General features: G+C 40.7%; 1 protein-coding gene across 3 annotated transcripts in view; it reads left to right on the top strand.

Moving 5' to 3' along the window:
• Positions 1–18,548: 18,548 nt before the first annotated feature.
• ctif (CBP80/20-dependent translation initiation factor) overlaps positions 18,549–24,770 on the top strand; it is a 77,161-nt gene continuing 70,939 nt past the window's right edge. The window contains exon 1 of one of the 3 annotated variants that reach the window (XM_085165814.1): positions 18,549–18,753. The gene's annotated coding sequence lies outside the window, so the exon portion shown is untranslated. The remainder of the gene's footprint in view (positions 18,754–24,770) is intronic. The other 2 variants (XM_085165812.1, XM_085165815.1) reach the window with 2 other exon arrangements.

Genomic DNA, 24,770 nt, shown 5'->3' with positions numbered 1-24,770 from the left:
GGTTTTGTGACGCAAGTGACGACATAATTGTAATTTAAATGTAATTACATAATTTAGTACAGTAATACGTTACTTTATTGCGTTAATGAAAAATGGTTGTGGGGAAAGTTTTAGGAGTTTATTGGTACAAACTTTGTTTTTCTTTCTTTTTTTCACAGAAAGAAAGATCTTTATCATTATTGGTATTGTCATTTCCAAAAAAGTGCAAAACTTGCTGTGTTTGATTTAGGACGCTAACGCTAACCTATCAAAATTCCCACAATAGACAAGAAAGCACATGTGTATAATCTTCAAACGGAAGTATGCAAATTCAGACACAGCACTTCCCTGCACCAGATTAACTACCCACACGCTTTTTGACTCTCACTGGGTTGTGGTGGTGATTTAAATTTTACGTAGCATGTGGATTGTGTTTGTAGCACAGGTCTAGCGCTGCTGGAGTGTACCGGATTGTCTAGCATTCTCCACCACATTTTTTCTCCATGAAAGGAAATAATTTCTTTTTCTTTTGGCCTGTCAAAATGAAATTCACTGCTGAGTCAGAATAACACGCAAGAAAATGGTCCACCTTAAGTGAGTAGCAGTGATTTTTTTTTGTCAATAATTAACTAGAAAAAGAAAAGGCAGCAAAAAAAAGAAAGAAAGAAAGAAAAAAAACTTTATGTATTTGTTTGGGGTTTTCGTCCGGGGATGTGGGTAACACAATAAAAGTTAATTTAAGCTAATATCTTATATACAGTTATTTATGGCTTTGACATCTGGTTAATAATTTAGATTTTACTGAAGCTGGTGAGAAAACCAAATAACTTCATGATCTATTAATGAATCCAGTGTAAATTTTTATCATGCACTTAGTTAATGGAATTACCTCTTGAGTACCTCTAAATCTTGAGTAATAAAAGACAGTGCATTCAGTGCATTAGCTGGGCTAGTGATTGAGATATTTTTGGTCACCTTACCTGTTTTGTTATTAACATACACGACTGTTACACAGCCATTACCCCGGTACTCTTAATATGCAAAACCGACTTGATTGGGTTAAGGTACAAAAACAACAGGTTTATGAAAATGCGGGGTCTTTGTTGTTGTTGCAACAATAATAAACATGCAGCTGAGGTTATGGGAGAGTCATGGGTAAAAGACATGTTGATTACAGGGTTAAAATGGAAAACAAACAGCTGTCTGCATGTTCGCTGTTTTTGAGCCGCTTACCTAACTCAGTCTTCAGTGGCTGTGTGACCTCGTGTCAATATTTGCACAATGAAAGTTAACTATAATAAAATACTTTATAGTTTCAGAAATAAAAATAATAAGGTATTACTGACCAGTATGATCATGATCACAGTGATTTTAGTTAATGATTGTTCTGTTTTAAGAATTGTTTAGTTATTACATAGAATATCTTCATTTTCTACCTAAGACATCAGCAGGGTAAAAAGCTGCTACACATAGCATTTTAAGTTCTTGTTGCAGACAAATCTCAGTACAGCATAAAAATGAAATTTATTTTTGGCAGGTTACAATCTTCCCTTTTAGTGGCTTACATATTTTTGATCATGCATATTTTGTATGATAGTTAGGTATATCCTGTATTTTGGTATATGATGCACAAAAAAATTGCAATGCTGAAATCTGTATACCTGGAATAAGTATAAACAACATAATGGACAAAATGAGAAAATATAAATGAGTGATTTTCAAGTTAAACTCTGAAAGGTTTTATGCTCAAAAAAGCAAGAAAGTAAAACTGTGAAATTCACTTGCACATATAAGAACAATAGAAACCGATTTCTGCCTTCAGTTATGTAAATAATGCAAGAAACTAAAAACATTATGTTATGAAATTATTACTGAGGAAGTTCCTCCCTGTCTCTTTGACTGCGTGCCTGTTTTGTTTTTTTTTCTTTGTGTATCTGTTTCATTCACATCCTATGCTGACCCATGTGACTCAGCATGGGTTTTTGTGGTCGTATAATCGGGATGCCCTAGCACATAAACCATAATCATCTTCCTTTCCATTTCTCAACATTAAAGGCTGCTAGTTTTTTTCTACCATGTAATAATAGGGAGCCTTCAATTCATGCCTTACAACGGCTTGTAACTTTGTACAAATCACATGCCCATCAGAAAGCTGGCGCTTCCCCGCTGGTGTTTATTTCCCTCGGTTTCACAAAAAAATAAAAACGCTTAAACAAATTCTAAAAGATTTTTACCAATTGTTTTTTTTTTCAAAGTCAGTGATGTAAAATAGGCTTAAAAATCAGGTGAAACTGAAACTGCATTAACCTTGAGAACAGCATGAAAGAGAGAAACAAAGACTGTCAAGGTCAGCGTTACAGACAGGGGGAGTGACAGGAGACGAATCTCTGAGAAACTCTCCAAATAAAGCATCGAAATGGGAGGAGGGAGTAATCTCTCTGCCTCACCAGGCACTACACACACACACAGAAATACACACGCATGCACACAGACGCGTATCCATGCAAACAACTTGGCCATGCCGGGCGGTTAGGTGGGAGGATGTAAGGGAGAGGGCTACACCCTTATGCGAAGCTTTGTTGTGTGACACATAGACAGCCCACCCTAGCATTCCCACCCCTATATTTGGCTTTGAATACAATTGCAGGTTTGAGAGTGACAAATCGGATTGGGTCAGGCAGACTCAGCTGAGGAAAAGGACGAAATTACACGAGTAGAAGGGGAAACCACTATAGCGGAGTGGTTGTTTTGCCATAGCATTAAAGATACAAAAGGCACTATTAGTTCAATTTCAGTTTTAATAAATTCAGATTTCAATAAAAGAATTTAAGAAATAGGGATTTGACTCTTGCTCATTGTATGGATAGTTTTCATAAGGTGTAAAGAGGAGCGAGTTTTTCTGTCTTTATTGATCTATAGATTGGCTGTTTTTCCTGACCAGTCCACACACTGCATGCCAGGAACCACATTGCTCATCTGTGGAAAAGGGCAAAGTGTAAACATAAATAACAAGTATTAAAATAAAAGTTTCAGTTTTAACAGCTGTGGGCTTATGGTTGACTTTTCACACAATTTGTCTGAATCATCCCGAGTGCAATTTTCCTCACGTAGCAGTTGTGCAGGTGCTGTTTTTAAAAATGTATTTAATTTGATTTTTGATGCGTACCTTTGACTGTCTGGTTATGCAACCCACCCCCAGCATCACCTTCAAAAAAATTTCCAAATTTCACAACTCTGTTTCTGCCTAAGATTCAAATTATTATAGCCTTTTTCTTTCTCCCATCTTTGCTTCAATCCTTAATAATTTCTCTGATCCTACCTCATTTTTGTCAAGCAAAAATATGAAACTAAACTTCATGTTGTTGTGTGTGCATAAATAGCATCTTCCCATTTATACAAATCAGGGCTGCAAAGGAGGCTGAGGTATATGTGAGTATTAAATACTTAAATTAAACACCAGTAATTGAGGTAGCACGTGAGTTTAAAATAAAATAACTAAAATAACACAAGAGTCGAACACACTTTTGCCATGTACTCAAAAGATAGCAATAATCCTGTTAAAGGGAGTTTTTCCTTCCCACAGTCATCAAGCGCAAGGATTGCATTTATTGTAAGGTCTTTACCTTACAGTATCAAGTGACTTGAGGCAACTGTTGGTGTGATTTGGTGCTATATAAATAAAAATGAATTGATGGAAATGATAAAACACAAACGTAGACCAGAAGAAAATAAAAACCAGCCCTACGAGCTGAAAAGATCCATCAGTGTAACAGCCATGTTTGTCTTATCCATGTGCATATGTACTGTACAGTATGTGTGTGCTTGTGCTATGTGACTGTGTTTGTAATTATGAGTGTGTGTGTGTGTGTGTGTCTGTGTGTGTGTTGGTGTAATTACACAGTAGTGGACTGGTGGTGGGACAGTAAATCAACTGTAGAATGAGTTGGATTGGTCCGCTCTGCCGGCAGCACTCCTCACCCTAACCGGTCATCAGGGAGGGATACACTCTTAGAATAAATACTGTGTGCCTACAGAATGTGTGTGTGCGTGTGTGTGTGCATGTCTATATCCATCTGTGCACACAGCACATTTTCTACTTGTTCCTGTCCACATGTGTGCACATGTTTGCTAGGGATGAAACTGTGTGCACGATGCAGTGCGCGCACGTGCAGCATGGGCGTGTCTGTGTACGAGTGTAAATGCACGCGCACAATTTTTAGGTGGTGTGTCAGCAGAGTTCCTCACCCAAACAGGTCATGAAAAAAAAGGGACTCTTGACTGCTGCCTTTTCACCACAGCAGCCACTCGGCCAGCAGCCACACAGTTAGCTGCTATTAAAAACATTCCCCACAAACCCAGAGTGAAAGAAATATTTCAGTGCGTCACTCACAATCTAAAAACATTTCTCGAATTTTATTAGATGATCCTGCCAAAGGAAGTGGTATTAGTAACGGTGGTGTGTGTGTGTGTGTGTGTGTGTGTGTGTGTGTGTGTGTGTGTGTGTGTGTGTGTGTGTGTGTGTGTGTGTGTGTGTGAGTGTGTAATCTTTAAGTTGGGCAGTTTTAGCTTTTTTGCCCGGGTTCTGAGATGAACAACGTTTAGGTTTAAAGCAGCAACAATACAACACACAACTACTGTTGTGAAAACTCCCTATTCACTTTTGTAATTAAGTAAAAGTTCTTTGAAAGTATCATCAGAAACATGACCTGGAGCTAAAGGTAACAGAAATATTAGACATCCAGGGAAAGAGAAATTAAAAAAAAAAATCTATTAGAAATCATCACCGGTATTTAGTTTGCCAAAACAAACTTCTGGATATATATATGAAAGGCATGAAACTTCCTAGGTAAAGAAAAGAGAACATGGAAGATACAATATGATTACAGATGGCTTTGGATCAAAGACTTCTGGCAGTGTTGTGTAGAGGGGGGAACCATTAGATGATGCACTATTAACTCATTAAGATAACATGTAATGCACTTTATCACCTTTTTCAACTGCAATTATGTCCACAAAGTTAAACTTTGTCAATATCTGTTTTATCCAGTAAGATAAAGCTATCTCATATTGTTTTGCTGCAAAATGAAATTATCAAGTATATCAACACTGTCATTAAAACCTGCCACAAACTTTGTCAAGAGACAGAGTCAGTCTGCTCTCAGTCTGCAATTGATTGGAGTCAAGTTGGCAATTGCATGCAACCTGTTTCTGATAATACAGCAATTAAGTGTAATAAAGGGTCAAAAATCACAAATATGGTGCTGTCTACATCACCAGAAATATACATTTAACAGAAATTTACATTTACCTATTACATTCCTGTTTTATAGGATATAACCAGAATACAACCAGCTGGCAGCCAGTTGAGTTGAGTTCACTCAGGTTATGCACATTAACAGAGACTCATTCAGAAAGGTAGCAACATATTGGTAATCTGTCTGAATTTGTAAATTAGCAGTCCAAAAGTTGCACAAAGTCTCTGAGAGCAATTCCAGACAGGCCAAGTCAGACAATAGCTGTTGGTTGAAAGGCTGCTTCCTATCAGGCAACCTTGCAGCCCTCTAGTATTTTCTAATTGATTTAATAAAACATCGATATTTGGTTACATCGTGCAAAATATCACAATACTTTGGTGTATTGTTTTTTCCCGCCACTCCCAGTGTTTTGGCTGAATTTGGTTTCCACAAAACACATTTTTTTGCGGGATGGTCGAGTGATTGAGCCACACCAAACAGTTTTCTTAGGAACTCTGTCACTCTGAGGAAAACAGTGCTTGGTGACTGAAGTTTTTGCAACTGTTTACATTGAATGAACTTGTGATCTTGTTGCTTTTGAAATGATTACTTTGTGGTCTGAGACCACTCACAGTCAGTTGCTATCTTTAAAGCAACTTTGGCTCTTCAACACAGTGATAAAATGGCAACAAAAAAAACCCCCCAAACAAACAAAACCAAAACCATAATCAGTGAACTTTTGTTTTGCAATAGAAAATTGTCAAGTTAGCGATTACATGCAATCTGTTTGTGATGATACAGGGATTAACTGTGATGAATCAGCAAAAATCACAAATTTGTTGCCATCTGTTGCAAATCTGCTGCTGTCTACGTACATGGAAATTCACACAAATCAAAACTTGCATTCAGAGTCCCCCACAAATAATAACGTAGTCATTTCACTGCAAAATGGCATAGGCATTTAGCCAGAATATAACCAGTTTGCTACCAGTTGAATCAAGTTTCCTACTGTAGAGAGACAAGTTGAGCTTTCAGACAATCAGCATTTATAAATTAGATGGAAATTTACAAACCTTTAAAAACCTGTCTGAGAATGACTGCAGTCAATCTGAGTTGGACTGCAATTGTTTGGAGACAGGTTTCTTTTCCCCAGGTGACCTGTGCATTCACCTTCCAGCTGAAAGTGGTCGCCGAGATGTTGAGAGTGTTGCACCCTCAACCTCTGGGTAGCCACAACTATTTGCAGTTCATGCAATCACTGGGCAATGACTTGGCAACCACAGATTTTTCCCAGGTGCAAGGAGGTTGTCGTCCTATTTTTGCTCTTGTGTGAACGAGGCATCAAATGTATTTTAAATGCTCCATACAGTGAAAAGTCAATGTGGCCTCATTTAAACATGATGACTGAGTTTCTTTATCTATGTGTGCATTCGTGATGATGTTAAAACTGCCAATTCTGCCAGCACACAGAACGTGACTGACTAAAAAACTCAGAAATCTGAGATGCAGGCACGTTCCAACATGAGTCACAACCACACACACACAAACACAGACTGTCCAGATTATTGGAACTAGTGATTATTGGCAATAAACACCAATCAGCTTGCTTGCACGGTATGTCGGTGTATATGTAGATTTTCCTTTACGAAGCATGAATGTGAAACTTGGACACAGCATGCCATTTGTTCATGATGAAAAAAAACCCCCACACACCATTCTTCCTTCACATATGACCCATTAAGCACCATCCTTTGAAGCATGGGGGTGGTTTGCTGAAGATATTTCTACACACAACAAACGTTAGTAGTTCTGATCATATCACATCTTTAGCCATTGCTACAGTGCAAAGCCCCTAACCTCTCCCCACCATGAAGACCACAGGCCAACCACACGTAAAAATACAAACACACATACAGTATACACACACGTACAAAGAGACACCCATACTCTACGTTCTGCCTCTCTAGGCCAGTCATCCGCAAAATATGGCTTCGGTTCGAAAACTGGCTCACAGACCATCTCAGTCAGGCCCTTGGCTGCTATACAACTTACCATTCCACTTATGTGTGCTGACTAACCTTTGCTATCCAGAACTCTACATCACTGTGCGGATTCTGACTGACGGTCTGTCCTCTTTTCTGCATATTTCAACATCAGCGATGATGCCACACTTTGATGATATATATATATATATATATATATATATATATATATATATATATATATATATATGTTGGGTATATATATATGTTGGGTATCGAAGAATCCATAGGTCCCTCATCCTATTCATGTACATCGATTCACTGATCCACACTACCAGGCTATACAGCAATGACATTGGAATGTCGTTCGGGCTGGAGAAGTGTAGTCGGATGGTAACAAAGAGAGGGAAGGTAGTCAGAACTGAGGGGATTGAACTAGCAGAAGGCAACATTGCAGACATAGAGGACAGTTACAAGTACCTGGGGATCCCGCAGGCGAATGGGAACCATGAAGAGGCCGCTAGGAAAGCTGCAACCACCAAGTACCTGCAGAGGGTCAGGCAAGTCCTGAGGAGTCAGTTGAACGGTAAGAAAAAGATCCGGGCCATCAACACGTACGCCCTGCCCGTGATCAGGTACCCTGCTGGGGTAATAGGCTGGCCAAAGGAGGAGATAGAAGCCACTGACATAAAGACAAGAAAGCTCCTTACCATGCATGGAGGGTTTCACCCCAAGTCCAGCACCCTGAGGCTGTACGCTAAGCGGAAGGAAGGGGGCCGGGGACTGGTGAGTGTCAGCACCACAGTCCAGGATGAGACAACGAACATCCAAGAATACATCACGAAGATGGCCCCAACTGACAGCGTGCTCAGTGAATACCTCAGGCAGCAGAAACCCAAGAAAGAGGAGGGAGACGAGGAACCATCATGGAAGGACAGGCCCCTGCACGGTACAGTATGTACCACCGGCAGATAGAGGAGGTGGCTGATATCCAGAAATCCTACCAGTGGCTGGACACGGATGCTAGCAGGCAAGGCATACATGGAACGCCATAACCAAGTGGCCGGCATAGTGTACAGGAACATCTGTGCTGAGTATAACCTGGAAGTCCCGAGGTCAAAATGGGAAATGCCCCCAAGGGTGGTGGAGAATGACCGAGCTAAGATCCTGTGGGACTTCCAGATACAGACGGACAAAATGGTGGTGGCTAACCAACCGGACATAGTGGTGGTAGACAAACAGAAGAAGACGGCCGTAGTGATCGATGTAGCAGTTCCGAATGACAGCAATATCAGGAAGAAGGAACACGAGAAGCTGGAGAAATACCAAGGGCTCAGAGAAGAGCTCGAGAGGATGTGGAGGGTGAAGGTAACGGTGGTCCCCGTGGTAATCGGAGCACTAGGTGCGGTGACTCCCAAGCTAGGCGAGTGGCTCCAGCAGATCCCGGGACTAACATCGGAGATCTCTGTCCAGAAGAGCGCAGTCCTGGGAACAGCTAAGATACTGCGCAGGACCCTCAAGCTCCCAGGCCTCTGGTAGAGGACCCGAGCTTGAAGGATAAACCGCCCGCAGGGGCGTGCTGGGTGTTTATATATATATATATATATATATATATATATATATATATATATATATATATATATATATATATATATATATATAAAATACAAACATATATTAATATTCATAGCTTCTGCAATATTTAACTTATGTTATTAATACAGCCCTAAAACTGTGACTAAATCTTGCCCATGTTTTACAGATGGCTGCAAAACACTCACTGTTGTACCTCTCTCCTGACCTTCATCGTACACATTGATGATCATTTGAGCCAAAACTTTCAAATTTGGATTCATCATAAGACCTGTTGCCACTGGTTTTCAGTGCAGCTCTTCTGTACTTTGGCATACCTCGGCCTTTTCTTACTGCTTACTGCTAGATTTTTTTCTTATTGCCTAATTAATTCTAATTCTAATTCATTCTAATTTGATTCTCCACATTTCCAGTTTCCTCATTTTTTTTAAAAGCACACTGCACACCATGCAGTCAAATTGGAGCATCTAATTATACAGTTTAACACTGGTTCTTTGCTAAGTTGAGAGTTAATGTATAGATGGTCAAAGAAGAACTGGCAGATCTTCAGAAAACCTGGAGAACTACTTAAAAATATTACAAGAACGTGAGAAAATGAGGGGTAGCTCGAGACTTTTGCACATTACTATTTACAACTAAAAGGTCGTGTGTCTTTATTAACCAATCTTGCATATGCTAGCTCTCAGATTACGCTGTTCAAAGGGATTTTATTGCTAGCTGAAACAAAACACTAATCAGTGCACACACTGTAAAGAAAAGAAAATCCCTCAGTGTTAAACTCCTTGACTCATATCTGAATTGAATTGCCTTCTAAAGACACACGTAGGCTTGTATGTGTTGCACTGACGCAGGTAAGGTTTCAAAAATAACTCTCACTTTGGTAACTAATGGCATGCAAACGAATGGCATAGCAACTCTATGATTTAACAGCTCACCTGGCTGAGTTCAACCCGCAAGTGAACCATCTGATGGAAGTGCTTGATCTATAACTTTTATTTCTCTTGTAAATAGAAAATATTCAGCCCACTTCAAGTGTCAAGTGCTATAAAACGCTCCATTTCTGCCCATATAAAGCGAGTGTCAGAACAAATAAAACACAGGTACTGTGAAAGCATAATGTCATGTTTAAGGCAGCGACTGAGTGGGAATCACAGGATCCAACAGCTTTAAAGATGCAAAATTATTGAACAAACACTGATATTTCAATGCTTATATTTTAGCACTGGAATTAAATTTCCTGTCATTCATTTTGTCTGTTATTTGTTAATTATCATAACAGTAATGTTGTCTATACACTCTGGTGAATGGAGTATTAATCAGTATGTATTATGTATTATCTATATTTTATATAGTACTTGTGATCATACACACACACACACACACACACACACACACACACACACACACACACACACACACACACACACACACAGAGAGAGAAAAGTGAGGAGTTTTAATTAAAAAAAAAAAAAAAAAGTCCAGAGGAGCCAGCAGTCTCTAAGCCTTGTGTGGGATGTAGTTTGGCCGGGCATGAACGCAGTATAACCAGACACCCTCCTTTTATTTTCCCCCCTTCCAGACAAGACACACACAAACACACACACACATACACACACACATACACACAGATGTTGTGCTTCATAATTTTAACACCCCTCTCTGACCTGAAGGCATCTCTTGTTATCACTGTGTGTACTGTACAGTTCAGACAAGGTCAGTAAGTGGGCTGAGGTTTCTTTTTTAACACCCCTAGTTGGAGTCCTCCTGCTCAACACACACACACAAGAGGAAAAAGAGTGAATGTCAAACAATGTAGCTACATCATGCAGAGAAATATGCATGGGAAAGTAAGTTACTGTAAAGCTGCTGTTATAAAAGCTACTTTTTTATCAAAATCAGGAGACAGCGTAGCAGACCTCGCTCATATCTGCAAACAAGGGGGAAAGAGAGAGGGTGAGAGAGTCTCAACATTGGCAAAAAGCTCATCCTGATGAGTTTCTACATTTTGGGAAATCTCAAGGTTGAGATTAGGCCAAATCATTAAATACGTCTTGGTCTCAGGAAGTTGTCATGTGCACATTTAAACTGGAGTATTTCAAAACGTGGCTGTAATTGTAATTCGTCGCCTTTTTTTCTCTTTTTTTTAAACTTTCATTTTGTCTTCAAATGGATTCAATTACCCCAGCACTTACTCATGTCCAGACAGCTTAATGCCGCTACATAAACCATAAATGACAGAGACCAGAATAGAATAAAGTGACCTGCATTGACACGAGGGGAGATGGTATAATGAAAAATCCCCCGAAAAGTGACGCAAATGAAGAGAAACGCAGGAAACATGTCATCGGGATCTGTCACGAATGCTCAGCCTAAAAGTTGGATTTAATAGTTTTAAACAAACCCATTACACTGTGCCTGGTAGTGTCTGGTTTTTTTTTTAAGTGGGTACATGAGAATAGGTCTGGGATGTTTTTATGGCTGGAAGTGCTGATATTTTTCCTCTTGAAAGCTAGCACGGAGCAATTATGCTATTCCCCCCTCGCCTCAAGATTTTCTTATTACTTTGATGTTTGCACCTTACAGATTGAGCAACTTTGCACATGTATCTGCATTTATCTGCTCCTCTGAGACTACACAACAACCTTGAGTAAAGAGGATAATGCCCCACCCCACACACACATACATAAACACACACACACAACAAACAAGCTATTTTTGAAGGTCAAAAGTATGTTTCTTCCTCCCTGCCATCTTCTAAAAACAACCCATCCTCTGGTACCCTCCCACATCTCCTTAACACCCCCGTCTAAACTCCTATTCCCCCCCCCCCTTCTATGCAAACCTGTCACTCTCCCTCCAACCCCTGCTGCTTGTTGCATCTCTCACATCCCCTGTTCCCCTCTCCTCCCCATTTTCTCTGCCTGGCTCTTCCACTTTCTCCTTCCACCTGCTACCCTATCCGCCCCATCTCTGCATGCCTGTCCCCTACCTATCGCTGTCCCCGCGGCTCCCTCCGTTCCCCTCCCTCTCCGTCCTTCTCTGCTTTCTGACACTCTATGTGCCGTTGATGAACTTCCTTCTGTGTTCCATCTGCCCCTTTCCCACCTCTCCCACTCCCTTCCAGCAGACCCACCTACTCAACGGGTGCTCACCGTACATGCGGGCGTGTACACACACACACACACTCACGGCCTGTCAACGTGCTCCTCGGACACTCCGAGTTGTACAGCAGATTAACAGCAGGGGGAGTGCCAGGCTTCAGAGGACAGAATAGAGGGGAGTAGAGAGAGCAGAGCTGCCCCCTCTGCTGCTACACCTGCACGAGGCATGATGGAGGGATGATATATATTATATATATATTTGCAGCTTGAATAATCGCTGTTTATAGCTGATGGGTTAACATTTTTGTATTAAAAGCTGTTTTGATTGTTGTTTATATAAAATGCCAAAAAAGAATTCAGTGGTTTTCACCTTGTACTGTAACTAGTAGAAAACAGTGTATTTTGTATGATGCCATGGATTCTTCGGCTCCAGAATGAATTGCATTGTCAAGAAAATAACCAGCAGATAATTAAATCTTCTTCTTCTTTCAGTTGCTGCCTTTAGAAGTCGCCACAGTGGATCCAGATAAATAAAATCAATAATTGCTGATTGCAACTCAGTATTTATGAAATTGGTCTATTGGTCATTAGATCTCTAAAATAAGTATATAGTGAGGTATCAAACTCCTTCTAACCACATGTTTTTAAAGCGCTTTGGAAAAAAATTTAAATTATGTTTATATTATTTTGCCACATAGTTGAGTACATGCCTGCCTGACACAATCTGTGTGTGTGTGTGTGTGTGTGTGTGTGTGTGTGTGTGTGTGTGTGTGTGTGTGTGTGTGTGTGTGTGTGTGTGTGTATCAAAAATACCACAGGATTGTTTATTGCAGGAATCATTTGAGATTTCATTAATATTTTCCATCATTTACTTTCCGCCTCCCTGTATATGTAGGTTACAGTAAATCTGTGACTTACTGCACATTTTAATAGCACTGCTCACACCACGGTCCTATGATCTGTCTGCTGCCCCCACCTGCTGGTTATAACGCTATCGTGTTTTTGTTACTCAACAAATTGAACCCCAGCCAATCTCGTGTGTGTGTGTGTGTGTGTGTGTGTGTGTGTGTGTGTTTTATTTGTCCGAGTATTCATGTGATTTTGTGTTTGCGTGCCCGCGTGTGTGTGTTTTACACAAAGAGATGTTCAGTCACTTCCACCCACTCTCTCCATCTAGTTCACAGTGATCTTTCTCCCACACCTATCTCCTGCAGCCATTCAACCCAACAATAACAGAGCAGAGCTGCAGAAGACCACTGCATCAGGGCCGCTGGCCTGATGAACCTCACAGACTGACAGGCACAAATAATCAGCTGCCCTTTAAAGAAAAAAAAAACATATATACAGTACTAACAGTTTCCTGGCTGGTGTTGTTTATATCACACCGTTGCTCTCAGAAGCCGCAGGAGGGGAGCGTCTGTGACCTTAAGAGATGTGGGGCCTGTACTGTCTAATTCCATGTTTATGGTTTTGCCTTTTATAACACACACAGACGGAGCTGCCCAGGCCACAAGCACACGGAAATATCATCATGCGCCCTCTCTGCTGCTAATTGGTGCCTTGCTACCATCCCTCTGGGGAGGATTCAGCTTTGTGAAGGGCGACCTGAGGAGCAGCTCCAGCTGCAGATTTTGCTTCTCATTCTCCCACTTAGCTAAATGTTCTGCACGACTATCAAACCCGCTTCAAAATACATCTTACGAGAAACGTTCATCACAGTAGAAAGATTTAAAAGATAAACCCAAAATATACCTCCATGGATGGAACGTAACAAAGTAAATAATTAATTCATATTCATTCACTTTTACAGCTACTGATTAATTTAAACCCTTCCAATCTGCTATTTTCAGTGTTAAAGTGATGCAGACAAATTGATACGTGATCATTTTATTATTTTTAATTTAATCTAAATAATTAAATGCATGTGCTTTTGTGCATTGCCATATGTTAACAGGATTTTAAATTTTTATTCTGCACTTTGTAGCATTGCTAGGACTCACTCCACTAGTATGTAATTATACAGTGTTTGAACTGATCTGTACTCACACGCTGTTAGTGCTGCCTAAAAATAAATATAACATTACATGTGTTCAAAAATACATACAAATGATTTATCTCTTCTCTCCGTGTTCAATAAAAACAATGTTCGACTTTTTGTTCATATTGACTTCACTGACTGACTTTCTTTTAGAACTATTACATTATATACCAATTTGACACTATGGTTTCCTTGGGAACAGCGCAAATTACTTTGACCAGCATTAAAAAAAAAAGCCTCACAAAAGCCTTAAATGAAATGTTCAGTATATTCATTGATTTAACACAGACGCGGGGCTGAATTAGGTTAGATGCATAATTGAAAAAGTTTTCTCACATTCTCAGTTAGCAGACTACAGATTTCATGATGCCACTTCAAAGGTTTTGCTTTATTTTTTTCCTGAAGCACACATCTCAACGAGAAAGCTCTGGGTTTTAGCACACGTGAGAAGAAACCAGACAAAATGGTACATGTGCACGAGGGAAGCCTGCTCAATGGCATGGGTGGGAATGGAAGCCTGAATTGGCTGGAGTGCTGTGGCTGATGCTGAGAGGACAACAAAGTAATTATGGGACAGTTAAGGATATGCATAGCACTGAGAGAGTGAGTGAGAAGAAACCAGAGACTAAGAAAAGGAAGCAGCAGAAGAAGAAAGGGTCAGGAGGGGTGTAATGACCTGCTGCAATCTCCATCACGCCAATTAATTAGCCTCTGACTAGCAGCCATCTGGAAAAGAGAGGGCACTTTTTCACTCGGCTGTCTGTCTACCTATCCACACTCAGATTCATACATCCTCATTTTAACACTTTATCTATTTTTGTATTGCTTATTCTTCCATCTGTCTGTTTCCCGTGTGTCTAACTATATGCAGATCTAACTGACAGTCGGACTGTTTTGGCTCTTTCCTCCAACTGTGTACCATATTGACTAAAGACCCTGATGAATCCCTGTTGTACGGGTACATATTCATAAAATGTACACATCTAACGTCACACTCAAACACACACAAAACCCTGACAAAGGAGTAGCCGACTGCTCCAGCTGCACTTTCTTCTTTTTCCACAAGGGGTCAAGATTACACTAAAAAGACTCTTTCCAGTGTTTCTAGCCCTTCTCTGCAGTCATTTGTGTCTGTGTGCAGGTGCAACCAGACTGTGGGATTCTTTTGTATTTGGATGGTTTTTGCCTGGTGGTACAACAAAAGCAGATTCACATAAGATAATCAATTATGATTCTACATTCAAGCTGCATTCACGCCTAAGATCCCCATAAATCAATGCCGATTGCTCAACTAATAGCAACAAACATTCCACTGTAAAAGAGGAGCAAACATTTAGAAAGAGATGAGTAGTTCACTTTTGTTCACACACGTTTTACATCTGAGACTGGAATTTTGAAAAGGTTATGAGCACTGCAACAACAAATACAAGTAGCACAACCAACCCCCAAAAAGCTAAATAAAGACAACTTTTCTATGACAGTCTCTCTGTGTGTCTGTTATTAAATGTGTAAGCTAGAGAGAAGACATTCAAAACAGCTTTAGTTTTTGGGATACACCTTTCAGTGATAGAAGAAAGTACAGCAGTCATTTAAATTCTCTGAAGCCTCCCTTAAATGAAACGGATCCTTGTATAAAAAAAAAAAAACATTTGCACAATATGTGGTTAAATGGAAAGGCTGTAGAACTGCACTGTAGTTCTACAGCCAAGCAAAATAATGCCAAGCTGAGTGGGAAATGCTACATAAGGACTTTAGTGATTTTATAATGGAAGCTCTCATTGTACAATTCAACATTTTTTCTGGGATTATCCCAGAAACATCAACCATGTTTTGTTGGCAAGGTGTAACTGTGTTGAATCCAGAAATATACAACATGTGACTGTATCAAAGGTTTAGTAAAAATGCTACAATGTGTTTCCGAACAAAAAAAAGGTATTAAATGAGTAAATATCCACCTTCTACAATCTCCTTTACTTCTTTATTGAGTAAAATAAATAAAAAGGTGTCAGACACCCTGAAATTGGTACAGAATCTTTAACAGGTAAAGTCACTATATTGGCTATAAGAGATATTCAATAGTAGGGTATTATGATTAACCTCACGCCATCAAAACACATGAAGTTCTAATTTGATCCATTTCTATGAGCCACAATCAACACAACTTCATGAAATGGCCAAAATTATCTTTTGAATATTTTTATAGGATTTGAAAAACTCACAGTTAAGAGCCTGATCAGCTGCTAGCTGCAGTTCTTCGGTTCTGCTTTGGACTTAGGAGCTGATTTATTGACAACCAGAATAACTGCAGTGTTACACTATAATACCTTGCACGCACTGACAATAACTCTCAGGACTATCATACTACTCCTGTTCAGGTAATGAACAAATGATGCCACTCTCTTTTGTGACCCCATAATAATAAATTTCACCAGCTTTTAAAATCACTAACACTAATGCACTAGTTTGTTAAACTGTAATAGAAATGTATCTGCACTGAGTTTATTCAGTTTGTGGTTACATTAAATGTGTATTCTGCTCTCATTTAATTTATTTATGCGCTTCTAACAAGTTGAGAAACAAAAGGGGATTCTTTAGAGTATTATAATGCTTATTTACTCTTCCTGTTTTTTCCCTGTTTTTGTTGGAGGGCTGCAAAGTTTCAAAGTCCACTTCAAATTGAGTAATTCTCTCTGGCCGAAAACCGTGCCGCTCGACAGCCTGAAACACCTTTTTTTGCAGGGCTAGACTTTCTTCAGTGCTTATCTTCCTCACCGTGTGATACATTTGCATGATGCTTACCTAACAACCTAAAAGGAGAAAGCAGCAGCCTAACGGTCCCTTCTTTAACTAAAAGCTGTTCTGTTGCTCGCTGCAAGAGCAAATACAAGAGTCTTCACCCACTTCCTGCAACTGCAGAGCTAAAGTCCCTGTTTATTATATTCATTTAATGGCACCGTCCCCAAAGCAAAAGGAAAACCCTTAGTGAAGACACTATGACGAGCGAATAAGCCTAATGTCACCTTTAGCTTTGATCATTTGCCCCTGGGGCCATTTGGAACTTGTAAGGCTAAAAATCATGTGTTGGTTAAAATCACCCGGCCTTTTTTTAACATTCCCAGAAAATGCGATTATCAGTTTGGGTTTTTTTTGGAGGGCCGTAATTTTAGGTGTCCGCACTGGGCCACACGAACTAATTACAGAACAGAATTTCTTCTGGAACAAGCAAAACAACCCACCACAGAAGAATTCAGCATGCCCAGAACTCATTCAGTGGGTATCCCTTGCTCTTTGATTGAATCCAGCACACAACTATAAAGTACAATAGGTGACCGGGGGTGGGGGGTGGGGGGTTAGCCTAGAAGAGAGTGAAATTTAGTGTTATGTAAAAAAGTAACTGGAATTTATTTTGAACAGTGTGGCATGTAAACCTATTTTAGTGCTAAATAAATAATGATGTGCATAATATGGGCAATTTAAAAGATTTTTTTTGTATTAATAACTAAAAAAACAAATCTGAAAAAAAAACCAGAATGCTATTTGTATTTTTATTAACAGAATTAGGTAGTAGCAGTGATTTACCCCTCTAAGATGTGTGTATATTTTTGGATAATCAATTACCCTGGTTAAAATAATTCTGTAAAAGTAATTATATAATAATTAAAACATTTATAGGACATTTATAGGACATTTGGATTCAGGAGACAGACACTATCTCTACTTTTAAGATTAGGCTTAAAACCTTCCTTTTTGCTAAAGCATATAGTTAGGGCTGGACCAGGTGACCCTGAATCCTCCCTTAGTTATGCTGCAATAGATGTAGGCTGCCGGGGGATTCCCATGATGCATTGAGTTTTTCCTTTCCAGTCACCTTTCTCACTCACTATGTGTTAACAGACCTCTCTGTATTGAATCGTATCTGTTATTAATCTCTGTCTCTCTTCCACAGCATGTCTTTATCCTGTCTTCCTTCTCTCACCCCAACCGGTCGCAGCAGATGGCCGCCCCTCCCTGAGCCTGGTTCTGCCGGAGGTTTCTTCCTGTTAAAAGGGAGTTTTTCCTTCCCACTGTCGCCAAAGTGCTTGCTCATAGGGGGTCATATGATTGTTGGGCTTTTCTCTGTATCTATGAAGCGCCTTGAGGCGACATTTGTTGTGATTTGGCGCTATATAAATAAAATTGAATTGAAAATTGAATTAATGTATGCCACTGGGGGAAAATAAATAAATGAATAAATAAAAATTAAAAATTATACAAATTTGGTCTATTGAAAGTTCATGTTAGTTGTAAATAATTATCTGGAAATTCTGACTTAATGACTCAAAGATTCGAGATGTTATTTCCAGATTTAACATAAGATAACATGACATAACAATTTGAAACTTTGACGTAATAACCCACAATCGTAACTTAGTTGATCTTTAACTTACTTTTTTGCAGTGTTGGAACCAAGCTTCAATTGTTATATCTAAGGGCTGTAATAATTTAAGGTTTATGTTTTCGGTAAGTAGCACAGAGATTAACTGGGTATGAAAATTGTGGATAACGATTAATACGCTAGTAATAAGCCCGTAACAATCTGTTACTTAACTACACTCTATTTCCCACAGTGCTCCGCTCTCGACTGCACGTGTCAATGATGCCAGCAGACCGGACTGAACGTCACATTCCTGCATTCCCTTTTTCCTCTGTGTGGGACGTCGGAGTTACCACTGGATAGCTAACCCTCTCCCCCCCTCGCTTTCTTTTAGAGAAACACACCCATGACACGGCGGATTTAATCTCTGGAGGCGATCCAAGGTTCGCCAGGAGTTCGCATTTCACTTCGGGTGAGGATTTACTTCGTTTTAAGACAACTGAAGGTGTTTTTCGGTTGGAGCGTTTCAACCGTTGTAACGAGATAACAGTTTTAAGAGATGCGCTGGATTTGCTGCGAGTTGTCTCAGTGAGTGACCTGGTTATGCTGGGATTGGTTAAGCCTCCACCAGCAGACCTGTTGATACGACAGAGTTGACGGAGACTTGTTTGAATTTGTAATTTATAGCCTTTCGGTTACTGCTCCTAAGGGCTAACGCTAGCCGGTTGGTTAGCCGCAAAGCTTGCGTCACCATTGTTACCGGCGATACGCGGGCACACGCAGACACACAGACACACACAACAGGGCGTGGAAGTGCCCCCAGATGTGGCTTTGTTACCTTAACAAGATCAATGCTGTGCAGCTGTTTCAAAACCTCTGACATAAACGAACCGTCATGTATCGCTTCACTGACCCTGGTACACACGGTACTAGCATCACAGACAGCACGGGCGTGGTTATAAGTGCTAAATTAAAAAAAAAAAAAAAAAAAGCTTAAGCTATAGTGGCACAGGTTGTTAGTCTTTCTTCGGTTTCTGTAACGTTGCGTCATACTTACTTGACAGGAATTATGGGAACAGTCGCTTAAAGCGTTAAAGTCAATCAGCTGTGCTGAGCTAGCTGCAGCTAGCTGCACACTGTCTCAGCTGTTGACCCTCACAACAAAGAGTGGATCATCACAGCTGCGACTGTGGCAGGACAGAGGCAGATCAACTTTTCTGTCAGATTTGGAACTTCTGTCTAAATATATTTTAACATAAACTTTAGCTCATATTCCAATGATGAATGTGTTACATGTTATTCATTAATCATGCAGTCCTTAATGAGAAAACTTGGCAGACTTAATATTTTGATCACTAGCCGGCCTGACTGCTGCTCTTTAGCTCACACTTCGGTGAAGTTTGCGCATGGCATTCCTGGGATTCCAGCTGTTTAGGGACTGATTGGATCAGAGTGACTTTACTGATTTAAGGAATGTTTGCATGCTGCTACAAGTCAAAAAGCAGAGACCAAGGTAACCTTTTTAATGCAGACCTAGAAGCTAGACCTATTTTGCATGATTGCATTATACGGACTGCCTCGAAGAGATTCTGGCAAACCGTCAGGCGTCTCAGGAGGGGAAAGCGGTGCTCTACCTGCACTGTGTATAGTGCTGGCGGAGCGCTGCTGACGTCGACTGAGAAAATTGTCAGGCGGTGGAAGGAATACTTCGAGGACCTCCTTAATCCCACTGACGCGTCTTCCGAGGAGGAAGCAGAGTCTGGGGATGAGGGGAATGACCCGCCAATTTCTGGGGGCGAGGTCACTGAGGCAGTTAAACAACTCCTTGGTGGCAGAGCCCCTGGTGTTGATGAGGTCCGCCCCGAGTTCCTGAAGGCTCTGGACGTTGTAGGGCTGTCTTGGTTGACACGCCTCTGCAATGTTGCGTGGAGATCAGGGGCAGTACCCCTGGACTGGCAGACCGGGGTGGTGGTCCCCATCTTTAAGAAGGGGGACCGGAGGGTGTGTTCCAACTACAGGGGGATCACACTCCTCAGCCTCCCTGGGAAAGTCTATGCCAGGGTGCTGGAAAGGAGAGTTTGTCCGCTAGTCGAACCTCGGATACAGGAGGAACAATGCGGTTTTCGTCCTGGTCGCGGAACACTGGACCAGCTCTTCATCCTCTCGAGGATACTTGAGGGTGCATGGGAGTTTGCCCAACCAGTCTACATGTGTTTTGTGGACTTGGAGAAGGCATTCGACCGTGTCCCTCGGGGTGTCCTGTGGGAGGTGTTGCGGGAGTATGGGGTGTCTGGCCCATTGCTACGGGCCATTCGATCCCTATACAACCATTCCAAGAGCTTGGTTCGCATTGCCGGCAATAAGTCGGACTCGTTCCCGGTGGGTGATGGGCTCCGCCAGGGCTGCCCTTTGTCACCGGTTCTGTTCATAATTTTTATGGACAGGATTTCTAGGCGCAGCCAAGTGGCGGAGGGCTTTCGCTTTGGTGGCCTCAGAATCTCATCTCTGATTTTCACCTATGGCCACGAGCTGTGGGTAGTGACCGAAAGAACGAGATCGCGGATACAAGCGGCGGAAATGAGCTTCCTCCGAAGGGTGGTTGGCCTCTCCCTTAGAGATAGGGTGAGAAGTTTGGCCATCCGGGAGGGGCTCAGAGTAGAGCCGCTGCTGCTCCACATCGAAAGGAGCCAGCTGAGGTGGTTTGGGCATCTGACAAGGATGCCCCCTGGGCGCCTCCTGGGTGAGGTGTTCCAGGCATGTCCCACCGGGAGGAGGCCCCGGGGCAGACCCAGGACACGCTGGAGAGATTATATCTCTCGGCTGGCCTGGGAACGCCTTGGTGTTCCTCCGGATAAGCTGGAGGAGGTGGCTGGGGAGAGGGAGGTCTGGGCCTCTTTGCTTAGGCTGCTGCCCCCGCGACCCGGCCTCGGATAAAGCGGATGAAGATGGATGGATGCATTATACAGGTGGTATTATTAATAGATAATTAAAAAAAAAAGATTGTCTGCAGTGATGAAAGGATGTCTCTGCAGTGTATTTACCTTGTCACATTACTGTGATCACTCAGGAGACATATGCTATTTGTTGATATGTTTGTTTGTTTTTATTGATTAGCATTCAAATATCTCAGTGAAGACAGAACAAAGATTTACCACAAAGCAAGAAAGCATGAGACAAGGCTAATCAAAAGGTATTGGCTGAAGCATTTGCTTATTACGCCAACCCTTTTAACAAAAGATCTTTTAGCATGCAGCTCCTGTACACAGGGCTCGAAGCAAATAATAAAATTCAATTCAATTAAATTTTATTTATATAGCGCCAAATCACAACAAATGTCGCCTCAAGGCGCTTCATAGATACAGAGAAAAGCCCAACAATCATATGACCCCCTATGAGCAAGCACTTTGGCGACAGTGGGAAGGAAAAACTCCCTTTTAACAGGAAGAAACCTCCGGCAGAACCAGGCTCAGGGAGGGGCGGCCATCTGCTGCGACCGGTTGGGGTGAGAGAAGGCAAACAAAGCAAAAACAAAACAAACAAACAAGAAAAAAACAAAAAAACAGAAAACTTTCCACCTTAGTAAGTAACTACATCAAAGCAAAAGAATCAAGAGGTTTTTTTGTTTTTTGTTTTTGTTTTTTTTCTGCTCTTTTCATTCTTGATATATATATTTTTCTAATACTCTATTTTTAAACATATTTTTAAACAAGGAAAATGAACTACACCTTTTTAAATCACTGTCATAACTATTCCACAGGTTAACTCCTCTAACAGAAACACATCTCTGCTTTATATTTGTCCTTATCTTGTTTTTTTTAAAGAAATCTGTTCCCCTTAAGTCATATTGACTCTCTCTGACTTTGAACAGCTTCTGAGTACTGGGGCAAAGCAAGTTATTTTGTGCTTTATACATTATCTGTGCCATTTTATATTCAACTAAATCATAAAATTTCAGGGTATTCAGATTAATAAACAAAATGTTAGTTGGTTCTATATAGTTTGATTGGTTTATAATTCTTATAGCTCTTTTTTGCAACTTGAAAATAGGAAGAGTGTTCGTTTTATATGCATTACCCCATATCTCCAGACAGTAAGTCATATATGGAAGCAACAGAGTACAATAGAGTGTGTATAATGATTTTTTGTTCAGGACATGCTTTGTTTTATAGAGAATAGCAATGGTTTTTGACATTTTTGTTTTCACATGGTTTATATGAGACTTCCAACTCAGCTTATCATCAATTATCACTCCAAGAAATTTATTTTCGTACACTCTTTCAATTTCAATTCCATTAACCCTGATTTTAGATACATTTTTCATTTGTCTAGTGCCAAAAATAATCAATTTTTGGCACTAGACAAAAATTGGTTATTTCATTAGAATGCCACGTGGTCAGCCAGGTTCAGACACTTTCTCATTCTGTACATGTACATGTAAAGTCCACCCATTTGGTAACATTTAGCTGTTGTGAAGATAGTTCAGTCAGTAATGATTTGCCCGTGATCTGATAGTACATGAGCAAAGGCATACTTGGTTGAGATTTGCCTACAGTTGCAGGCAATTCAAGGATATGTATGAAATTGAACTTTGATAATATGCCTATATTACTATCATCAAATAGCTGATCAAGAAAAAGAAACATCTGATACACTATGTGCCCCACATATGCTCAATAAAGGATACTGTGGATTCTTAATACACATTGCTACAGTTAGGAAATATTAGAAATATCCATCCATTTGTTTTTTCACATTGTGATATGTTGTGTAGTTAGATTGCTCTCACATTAATATAAAACTGAGTTTTGCTGATGTGTAAATGTGGCCTGAAAAAAAGTTTCATTCATACTAATCTAAGAGTCAGTGCACCATCATCACCCCTGTGATCTGCCATCATGGCGCATGTGAATCCTGCATTAACGTGATGAACGATCGTTATTGTGAACTCTGTCCTGGGGGACCATACAGGGACAAAAAAAGAGAAAAGACAATAATGAAAGGCCGATCTCGCCAGTGATGCCAGGGTTAATTTTCATAGCAGCAGGTAACTCTTACCTCTGTGTTGTATGTCAACATAAGCATTAGAAAACGAGCTGGTGTTTAGGTCATGACGTAGACCCGGTTCCCTGTATGTGCGTGTAGCGCTTTGAAGAATGTGGAGGAGGCACAAATATAGCAGCAATCTTACGGAGAGAGTGGGAGCTGCCTGCACAAAACTGGATCATCCTGAGTCAGGCTGTAAAGCAGAAATCTAGCCTTGTTTCAGTGTGGGCTGCTCCTCATCACATTGCTTCTCTGGAACGGATGAGTGAGTGGGAAATGAGAAAGTGAGGATAGAGTGATTACACGGTTGATGAATCAGAGAAACATACAGCAGTTCTGTGAGAGATGACGGAGCTCCAACATGTTATATACGATGGTTTTTGCAGTAAGCCATTGTGTTGCTACTAGGTGTGTTGTTTGTGTGGTTGATCTCTTTCTCAGCAGCTTTGTCATCATCTCAGCCCTGACCAATAATAGCCACAGCTCTGTTGAACACTCACCTTTGTGCCTGTCTTTTGACTTTTGGTTGCTGTTCACCTTTAAGGTCTCAGGACTGTTATCTACCCTCCATACATGTTAGGAAGCCTGTGAGCAGGTCAGCATGCCCTCATTTGTTTGTCACACCTCCACGCTCGTGTGTCCGGACAGAAGAGCATAGCAATGTGGAGCTTCAATCCCAGCAGTTCTGCAGTACTGCACATGCCCAGTCCATTCCCATTTGGTCAGTACAGGGACAAAGAGGGACAAAAGAGGACAATGAGGCTATTGTTTTAAGTATACACACACACCATTGTACCTCCCCTCTCGTGTGACATGTGCACACACTGTTAGTCTCTTCCACTGGATTCAGGTCGTTCTAATCACACACTTTTACACATAAGAGGGAAAAAACTGAATATTTTTATATTTTGTTTTATGTAACTTATATTGCAGTGTCAAAGAATACGTAGTATTTTATGACTTGAATAGCTCTGCTAGGAGAGTTGATCTTTGTATAATGACTGTGTGATTTTGCAGTGGAGCGCATCTTTGTAGAAAGAAAATCTATATTTATAAAGTGCCAAAAAAGAATGACCTCTTAAGCTGATTTACATCAGTTGTTCTTGAGAGAACTTTCATGCGGTCGTTTTCAACACAACAATTTGTGGAGGAGAAACTCTTCCAGCGCTAGGGAGATGAATGAGGGCAGGAAGTCAGACAAATTAACGGCATTGAGCATCCAGTTAATTTTCAGAGTTAACTGTGGGGATTAATTGCTATCAGTGTGCTCTGAAGCCATCAGCAAAGATCATCATCATCAAGTATAACTGAAGCTGAATGTCTAACCTCGAGGCTCCCTATCGCACATAAATTTATGTTTTTATATTGTTATGACTGTAACTTTTAGCTATGTAAAGGGATATTCCCCTTGTTTAGCCCTGACAATTCCCTTGTATCCATGTCATC

Source organism: Neolamprologus multifasciatus, chromosome 7 (assembly GCF_963576455.1).
Source record: "Neolamprologus multifasciatus chromosome 7, fNeoMul1.2, whole genome shotgun sequence".
Taxonomy (NCBI): Eukaryota; Metazoa; Chordata; class Actinopteri; order Cichliformes; family Cichlidae; genus Neolamprologus; species Neolamprologus multifasciatus.
This window is presented reverse-complemented; position numbering and strand designations above follow the sequence as displayed.